Source organism: Pyxicephalus adspersus, chromosome 5, assembly GCF_032062135.1.
Source record: "Pyxicephalus adspersus chromosome 5, UCB_Pads_2.0, whole genome shotgun sequence".
NCBI lineage: Eukaryota > Metazoa > Chordata > Amphibia > Anura > Pyxicephalidae > Pyxicephalus > Pyxicephalus adspersus.
The window spans coordinates 141668647-141678942 of record NC_092862.1 but is presented as its reverse complement, the minus strand read 5'-3'; the positions used below and the strand labels follow the sequence as shown (position 1 = coordinate 141678942).

Genomic DNA, 10296 nt, shown 5'->3' with positions numbered 1-10296 from the left:
AATTCATACAGATATTTCCTAGCTCATCTGTGAAATGACGACAAAGTGATGCACACTATGACTTGTCCTTGTCTGTACAGTAGCTACATACGGAGTTTGTTCAGTATACCCCCCCCCTCCATTATGGCAAGACAATACAATATTGTACCTCTTTGTCATAAAGAGTCAGATCAGCAGGGTCCATTGTATTAACCTTGAATGAAATGGAATGGTAGAGGTCTTGTGCAGGCAGTGAGTCAGAAGACAAGGCAGACATGCTGTACATCCTTCCTATTTAGTATTGTCCTCCTTTCACAATGTGAGTCACCCCCTTTACCTAATTATTCTCAGAGCGAATCATGCGTTTGGGAAGAGGGGGATATGATCAGAATGTAAAATATTCTAAAGAGGATAGCATCTCAAACTTTGAATGACTTCCAAGTGTATAATAAAAGTGAATGGATACAGTTTTGTATTATCTGGGCAGTCAGTCATTAGCTGTTTATGGTTCATGCCTTATGGTAAGATTTAGGTTCCCATTTCTGAACCAGCATATTTTTCCTACACAATGGGACTGATTTAATAAATCTTCCCAAGACTAGAGAAGATACACTTTCATCAGTGAAGCTTGGTGATCTTGCAACCCTGGAATTGCCCTGGTCCAGGATTTAAAACATTTGCTAGCAAATACATTTGAAGAAATCCATTCCAGGTTTGCTGGATCACCCAGCTTCACTGATGAAAGTGTATCTTCTCTAGTCTTATAGAGCTTTAATAAATCAGACCCAATATACCTCTTTAGACACTGTTACTTTGTCTATACGGGTCAAAGTGATGGTGTTTCTGCAAAGGGTCCTTTGGCCACCCTATATTCACCACCCTATATTCACCTTTCCAGCGATCCCTCCATCCTCCCTAACAGCTAGCATTGAAATTATTTTTGTTGTTCCTAAATTCCAATAAGTGCCAGGTAAATTTGGTCAGCTGCAAATATAAACGAGCTGCTGGGTAAGGCTGTAAGGTTGACCACTGTATACATTGACAACTGACTTACAATCCACATTTACATTGGTTACAAATGGCATAATCTGTTGTTTATGTACAGAATGGGTAACTGCTACCCAGCAGTTGTTGTATATCCTGCCAACCAAGCAGCTGGCAGGGAAAATATCTTTTCCTATTCAAATCTTACTTTTTACATTTCCTTGCATGTGATTGGGTATGCGTTGCAAATATTTCCCCTACTCACATAACTAAGTGGGTTATCCCTAGCAAAGGGATCATGGAAACTAGTAAATCAACCTTGTGGTCTTCAATAGGTCTTCCGGGGGGGGGGGGGGGGGAGGAAAGAAACAGAGAGAGAGAAGGAGACAGCGGTTTACCTATCACACCTTTGATGACCTTTTAGCATATATAAATTAAAAGGGGAGATCAGTTAAACCTAAACTTGGGTCTCTCTGGAAAGAAGGTTTTTCTTGCTACCTAATAATTGCGTTATAATGAAACAAACATTTTTATTGGATCTCATTTGCATAGAATAGAAACAATTACATTTCAGTAAGTTGTATACAAACATAAAAGTATTAGCAAATGGTCACATGAGTAAACGTTGATATATGGCTTAGAACAATTCTAGGAACCCAACGCATTTCGCAACATTTGCTTCTTCTGGATCAAAAGTAAGCACTAGTTAGTTGAACTGGGTTAGAAATTCTTACATCCCTCTTTTCAGGTAGACCCAGGTTTCGGTTTATCGGATCTTACTTTTTTTTGTACAGCATCAGGGGATTGGTAATTTGGTTATTACAACGGAGGTGATCCCTTTTCCCCTTTCTTTCTTTTCCCCCACTTTATTAACAAAACATTATATATAGAATAAATTTGATTCATTTGTATCATTTTGAGTAAATAAAATATATTATTTGCACCATTTTATATAATGATTATCACGGTTTATTAGATCCCCCTAAACTCTAAGAGGAATTTATTAGTTGCTCCCTCTGTTATGATTATGCTTGTAGCTTTTATTCAATGCTGGCAAATTAAACTAATCAGGTTTGTTAAAATAACACAAGCAGGGTATTTTCCGCAGGTAATGGAATTGATTCAGCCCTCTCCGGAGCAGGCAATTAGAGACACGCAGTTTACAGAATGTACATTGCATTTTGTACTCCAGCCTTTTTTTTTTTTGCTTGGCCCGCTACTTTCATCAGCAGGAACAATGCACGCAGATAGTACAAAAGGAACTGCTGTATACAGACACCGTCACTTAGCCGAGAAAATCAGCAGGCACAATACAAGGTGAAATGTTTACGATGGTAATATGGCATTTTGCTAACACAGAGTTCTTTAGCTGATGATGTTTGTAGAACACAATTATTATTCAGGCTGATGTAGCACTTAGATGATTAGGGATATAAACAAATTCCATACTGTATACGAGATGTATTGTACTTTCCTTCTGCAATCTCTTTTTATCAATGTAATATGAAGGCCCAGCTAAACGATTTCATCATCTGTTACCCATTTAGGCAGAGCCATGCACCACACCATTGTTGGCAGATTGTACAATGGTGTGGTGCCAAATATTATAGGGATTGTTATACTGGCCTTTCTTGACCTTTTTAACACGGGGGAACCCTTGTAATACATTTCAGGTCTTCAGGGAACCCCTTCCTTTATTTACTATATTCACAGCTCAATGTACATTAGTGTGGTGGTCAGTGGGAAGAATTCCTTTTACATTGCTGGCCATTGGGAAGAATGTCACCCTTACAGATAGCTAAAAATCATTGGGGGTCACTTACCTGAGAGGTACAAACTGCTCATTGCTCAAGGAATCCCCAGCAACCTCTTTATTTAGTTAATGGTCATATTAAAATCAAACCTCTTTTTCATTATATTGGTAATGCCAATCTTAATACCAACTGAATATTGAACACAAAGATGGTACATTGAATACTTGTGGGTGGACTCAAAGATCAATCAAATCTACATTTTGATTAAAAGGGTCATCAGGAGAAAATCACTTAGGGGTCTGTTCATAAAAGCAATGAATCAGACATTCACCAAAAACTCCCTGGTCCATAGTCTTCCAGGTCCATGTGGTTTTAATAGCATAAGTTGGTTTTCCCATTAAAGAAAACATGGGGGATGTCAGATTTACTGCTGTATATGTAGACCCCATGGTCTATTACTTAGAATTAGTTAGGGAGCAAGACATTTGACAGTCCTGTCCCATAATTCAAAAACATCAAAGACATCATGTCACCAACGTAAAAAGATGCAGGTAAAAACACAGAAACATTAAGCATGCTTACTTCCAGCTTTTTCCTTTCCATAAACACATTTTTTAAATTTCTTTGGTTTGAGTAGTTAAAAAACTTTGTTTACCTAAAACAGCCCCTTCCTCCTCATACATCATAGCATTCTCCCCTTTTGTGAGTATCTCCTTACTATCTCTGCTGGCCCAGCTCCTCTGTCCTTTTCCTCGCCTACATAACCTTTTGAATAGAGGAAAGAAGCAAATGGGAATATTATACTTACTTCAGCTCCAATGGCCTCATATGCCCAGTGCCCGTTCAACTTATATTATATTATTATATATATATATATATTATAATATGCTATAATATATATATATTATAGCATATTATCTGTATGGTATTTGTGTTTTCATAAATTTCAACCTAAAACAATATTAAAAAAAAAAAAAAAAAAAAAGAATCAGTAGACTACGGGTGGAGCAGTAGAATTTTTTTTAACTCCTTTGAGCTGCAGCAATCACTTATAGTAGACCATTATGATAATTATGCAAATGAATCCCTATGGTGTAAACCAGTGGTCCCCAACCTGTGGCCCGTGAACCACTGGTGTTCCAGGAAAAAAAATTTGGTGGTCCGCCGCTCTGGCCAGTGCGCCTTCCAGCGGGACAGGAGAAGGACCCCACTTGGGGGGCGCACCAGCCAGAACCACAGACCATGTCTCCCATATGGATCACAGGCCAGGGTGGTTGGTGGATTGTCTCTCTGGACTAGAATGGGTAGGTTCTGGCATCATGACATCACTCTGAGGGGAAGATTATTCCTTTTTGAGTGAAACACGGCTCCTCGTGCATCCGAGATCCGGAGTCTGTAAATTTAGTGGTCTGTGACATCCAAAAAGTTGGGGACCACTAGTGTAAACTACAAAGTACCATTTTGTTGAATTTTTCTTACCATCCTACAATGCTGCCACCACTGTGCAGTAATTACTCCTCTCATAATGTTTTTTGTGCAACCCAGCTACTAGGAACAAACCTGTAGCCTAAAGCAAACCTGAACCCTACACTAAATATAAGCTTTATATATTTTCAGCAAACCAGAACATTTTAAGGGCTGGCCATTTGGCCATTTTAAGGGCTAATAAGCACACTATTGCCCAAAAATTTTAATGGGAAGCTGAGCACTGCAGTGACAAAAATGCACAATTGCAAAAAAAAACAAAAAACAAAAAATCCCCTGCCTGTAACTAGATTTATTGTGAAAAAATGCCAATCAACTAAATTGCATTCCAAATGCCCTAAAGTTGTTTGTGGAGTTGCGAAACAGTTAACTTTTTATGTGTAGCCGCAGTGACAGTGTACACTGGCAGTGCCTTTTTGAAAGGTATTTTCTTTTACTTTTACAATTACCTTAGCTAGTACAGCAGCAGCACACAATCTGATTCATTGCATTGGTATTTTCAGAGCCTGAGCAGCGACACATGCTATTTAATGAAGCAGTAATAGGCTCACTATGAAAGGAAAATTGAAATTGGTCAATGGTTCATCAAGGCTGTATTGCTGTTGCAAAATGGTCCTGCCACTTGTTAATTTCTATCAAATTCCCATTAGGAAGTAAAAGAGTGCAAATGATAACACAATGTAAAAAATGAACATTGGGGAGAATTGGTTGAAATGTACAAAAGACACAGGGCACATTCTGTTTTACTAGAAATATAAAGAAAATTCAGATGATAAAGCAGTGTAAAACTAGCCAGTGGCAGGTCAGTTTAAAAGCAAAATATAACTGGACTGTAATAGAGGCTTAGGGCACAAACAAGTTTTTTACAACAACAATTAAGGGCAATAAAGATGATGTTGCAGTGAAAAATTGGCAGGTGACAGGTCAGTTTTAATAAACAAGATTGAACTTAACTGTAATAGAAAGATAGGGCAGGACCAGGTACTTTACTACACAAATTAGGTAACTGCAAATGTTATAGCAGTGTAATATGTAGTTTTTTTGTGTATTTTTTTACTACAATAGTAGTACAAGGAATACAGATGAAAAAGCAGTTTAAAATTGGCCAGTGGCAGGTCAGCTGTATTGAGCAAGATTGGGATGAACTGTACTAGAACACAGGGAATTTGCAGGTACTTTACTATAAGAATAAGGTAACTGCAGATGATATGTCATTGTAATGTGGGCAAGTGGCACATCAATTTTAATGAGCAAGATTGGTCTGAACTCCACTAAAGACACAGGAAACATGCAAGTACTTTACTACAAGAATTATGTAACTGCAGATGATATAGCAGTGTAATATGCAGTTTTTTTTACTACAACAGTAAACAGAATACAGATGATAAAGCAGTGTAAAATTGCCCAGTGGCAGGTCAGTTGTAATGAGCATGATTGGGCTAACCTGTATTAGAACACAGGGAATGTGCAAGTACTTTATTATAAGAATTAAGTAACTGCAAATGATATAGCAGTGTAATGTGGGTCAGTGGCAGGTCAGTTTTAACGAGCAAGTCTTGCTGAAGTATATCAGAAACACAAGGCACATGAAAGGCATTTTACTGAAACAATTAAAACAGACTTTTCACTAAGAGATGATTGAAGCTTACATTTCTGACCTGGTTCCAAGAAATAAAGCTTACTTGTTTAGTGTTCTGATCCTCTGCCTTTAACACATTTTGAATCACTGATATAGAACGAATATGCAGCTCAGGAGTTCAGCTACACAACCTGTACAATAGTGATCTGCATGCTTGTTTCAGGTGTGTTACTGAAACTACTAAAACCAGAAGTCTGCCTTACATCCAGGGAGTTAGCATTCTTTATAAGTGAAGCAATGGCAGCTAACAAAGCTCTCAGTGGCAGGTTCAATTTAAAGAAACAGCAGATGATAAAGCAGTGTAATATTGGTCAGCGTCATGACACTTTATCAGGACTAGGCCATTATATTCTAGAGACACAAAGTGCAGGCAAGGATCTTGTAAAATTAGGAGATTGCAGATAAAATAATGAAATATCAATGTAGAAATGACCAGTTACCCTATATTATTTTTTTTTTAATCACATGCAAGTTTAAAAAAGGATAGATTATAAACCTGTATCCATTAATAACAATTTAAATAACATTTAGCAAAAAATGTATTTCCCTTCAGAATTCACCCTTCCACAAGATATACCCAAGAAATTGAATTAGCTTACAAAAAAATCCTACAAGCGAATTAACAAGCGGCTGGCTGGGTAGGTAGCTGCTCATGGGTGAATGAAAATCTCCGGAGTGTATTCCATGTAAAATGCATGCGATATAAATTAAACATGAAAATGACCCACCATGTCCCGTTGGCACTGTACAAGCATTCAAACAGAAACGTGCGTCACTTAACTTAAGATATAAAAATGTACAATTTGCTGTTGTCTACACATTTAGCTTTCAGAAGGGTTTAAAAAAGTAATTACTAAGGAGTCATGGATGGTAAGAAAAATATATTCACTTTTTTGCCAAGATGACCTAAGAGGTGTACTACTATCATTAGGCAGAGAGAGGTGCATGTGTGCAGGAAATTGCTCTAACTTTGGGCTCAGCCCCCTGTCCCCATTGGTCCTCCTCTTTTCCTGAAGGCGTGTATAATTTGCTTTTCTTTTTTTTCAGGCCATTCACATTACTTGCTCAGTATTCTTCATTCTACTCTTGGCACTGAACAGTCCTAAATGATACAGAGAGCTCTATGCATTATTTACACAGTGAATAAAGGCTGCTGTTGTGCCGCTCCTCAGGGGACGGGCCAGATATGCTCGGAATTCAGTGGCCTCCTCAGTCTTCCTGGTTCCTGTGCATCAATAAACTGTTAAGAGGACATCTTGTAGCCAGGAGAGGTGGGGGTGACATTTGGAGCAATTGATATCTCAAGTGACTGTAGCTGATTTTTATGGAACAAAGTAGCTAAAAAAAAAGTAATATTAAAAATGTAAAGTTTTACTTTACTTCTTGAAAAGTTAAAAAAAAACTTTTGAAAAATACGTAATAAAACCTGCAGCAAATGGCAGTAAATACAGTAATAACCTAAAGCTTATCTCGAGTTAAATAATACAACGTCTCTCCTATCCACTGTAACCATTCCTGTATGTTTCTTTCCTACTATGTAAAGCAAAATATTCCCACCTATGTTTTCTGTCCAGATCCATATTCCAGTGCCATTTCTGCGGTGGGGAACCGATAATTCAGCATTGCAGATATGGTAGCATGGCTGGTTTCCTACAGCCCCCTTGCACTGATGTTACTTTTACAGCTTCTTCTATTGGATCCTGGGAGGACCCCAACCCTCAGACAGCCAATAGGGAGTGTTCATGTTCAAAAGGCAATAAAATAAACACCCAAAGAAAGACCCTTCCGAGCTGAAAAGTGAGGACAAAAAGCCGAACATCATGTCACTGTGGTTTCAGGTGGTAAAAGGGGGTTGGGGGAGTGACGGAAATATGGGAAGCCCAAGCTTTAAGAGTTCTCTGTAGCATTAAAAAAAACATCCATTGCTAATGCTGGAGAAGTCAAAAAGGAAATTAAGTAAGTGAGCCACAGACAGCAATAAAACACCAATATAGGTTGTAGCCTTTCCCCACTTCACTAAAAAGAAATGTGTTCAGAATCAGGAAGGATTTTTTTCCACTTTTGGAGCAAATTGTATCAGGGTTTTTTGTGCCTTCCTCTGGATCAGCTATGTCTCATAGGGTTTTATATCTGGGATATGTTTATTTTCCCAATGTTGGAACTTGATGGACTTATGTGTTTTTTAAACCTGACTATGTAACTATGTGTTTTTATTGTCTTCCTGTTGGGAGTTGTTCCTCATTTCCTGTCCTAGTGACAACATTGTCTCCCCAAGGATATATGCTCACTTTTGTCTAGGGTACTATCAAAAAGCTTTTTTTCTTACCTTTCTATCTTTCTTGCTAGCTTCCTACTTCCAGGTTCCCTGAAACCTCCTCCTTTTGGCGCTCCATTGGTGGCAACTGTTAGGCGCCATCTTGTTCAATGGAGGACCATCACTCCTGCATGGTAAGAGAGGGCCAACCCACGGCCCACAGCATCGATAGGGAGAGGAAATTAAAGCTGTAGGATTGAGGGATAAAGAAAATAAAAGGGCTTCTTAAAAACAAACATTGTATTCCTACAATGAGGGGCAGATCCAATACAAGGGTGGCTTTTAAATATTCCTGACGCTTCGGTGTCAACCTTCCTAACAATTACCCCTTTAGAGTCTGTTGCATAATATACATGGTTGGATTCAGGCCGGTGCAGGGTGTTGCTGTGCGCTACTCTTGTAATGTGGACAGGTTATGTTAAGGGGGAGGGGGTTGGCAGAGTGTTGTAAAAAGCTCCCCAAAATCATTACAGCACCCTACATCAGTAGTCTTAGGAACCTTTAGCCCTGATGCAAGCAGTGGGCTGGCTCCTGGTGTGAATTATGCAAATGTCAAAAGCCTTAAAAAGTGGATCTCAGACTTGAGGAGTAGTCATTTCTAGTCAGGTAGTACGTGCATGCAGATTGCCCTAGGCAATGCTTACATGTGATACTTGGACCTCATGATTAAGGAATTGAAAGGGGATGGGTCAGGGACAGTCAGACTGGGGAGGGAGGGGCTTTAAAATGCTGGACGTCCTCCGAGGGGCTTTATCTGATTTTCTGCAGCTTCCAGTGTACAGTATTATAGGTTTGCAGTGTGCTGTGAAATCAGAGTAAGGAATTGCAAGAGAACTGTGCAAGGGAAGGCTGGGGGACATATTTATTGTAGGGAGGGCAGGAGAGCGGATTTAATGTAGGGAGGGTCGGAGAGCAGATTTAATGTAGGGAGGGCAGGAGAGTGGATTTAATGTAGGGAGGGCAGGAGAGCAGATTTAATGTAGGGAGGGCAGGAGAGCAGATTTAATGTAGGGGGGAGGGAGAGCAGATTTAATGTAGGGGAGGCTGGGGGACAGATATAATAAAGGTAAGGCTGTGGGTCAGATTTAATGAATGGAGGGTTGGAGCAAAAGATTTAATGAAGGGAGTGCTGGAGGGCAGTTTGATGTAAGGTGGACTGGAGGTCAGATTTAATGTTCAGTGGGCTGGATGTCAGATTTAAAGTGCATTTAAAGGCAAAACGGTTTTCCTTAGCTTTGGAGCATGTAGGATTACAGCCCATGTCAGGACATTTTTTGTGCTGGAGTCCCAACCGGAAATAAGAATAAATCCCTCCAAAGATATGGGGAGTTGTCATTGGATCATGTGATTATGGAAGATCCTCTTGCTATGGGGACAACTGTACAACTTTGGACTTTTTGTCACTTTCTGTCTTAGTCACCTGGAAAAATTGATAACAAAAAGGTAAAAAAGACAGCAAAAAAAACCTGAACTTCGATCTTACCCATCACCACTTATCCACCCCCCCCCCCCAAAAAAATCAATAGCTTTCATTTGATTCCAATATTCCGACCCTTCGATTCCCTATAATAAAAAGCGGTCATTATAAAAAATAAAGTTTATGCAATGTGACCACCTCTGTGTAAGGGAAGCATGCGGGTCATTAAAAAGGGGGTCATCTTCCTCACCAAAAATTAATTCACCATTCTGCACGACTCAGGCAGCTGGGACCAACCAGCAATCTGTCCCCCGGGTCTCGGAGCAGTTATGTAACAGCAAGCAACCGTCGTGACGGGTTAAATCTTCTTCCTTGGCGCTGGATAATCTGTGTTGGGTTCTGTAAAACGATAAGCAGCATGGAATAACCGGACACAAACGAAGCGAATAGGTGACGACATGTAATAAATATATATAGAGATAGAAGGAGAGATATATAATATATTTATATAATTCTCAGAAATGTCACTTACTGAATAATTTAGGGCGAGGGGCAGGGGAATCCCCTGGGGCGCACACATACACACACATAGCCCAGGCTCTATGACATCACAGCAGTGTTGATGCTGAAGCTGCGGAAGGCTGCAGGATCTCGGAGGGAGGGCAGCCAAACTACTCCCCATCTCTCCCTCCTCCCCTGGACCACCGCTTCCACTCCATACAGA

At 39.6% G+C, this 10296-nt stretch overlaps 1 long non-coding RNA gene across 1 annotated transcript; it reads right to left on the bottom strand.

Annotated features, from left to right (window-relative positions):
* Window positions 1–3676: 3676 nt before the first annotated feature.
* Window positions 3677–10287, bottom strand: LOC140331709 (uncharacterized). Its single transcript, XR_011920965.1, has 4 exons — window positions 10105–10287; window positions 9823–9971; window positions 8168–8343; window positions 3677–7179 (listed from the first exon to the last, which is right to left on the bottom strand). It is a non-coding gene; the product is annotated as an uncharacterized lncRNA (long non-coding RNA).
* Between the last annotated feature and the right edge of the window lie 9 nt (window positions 10288–10296).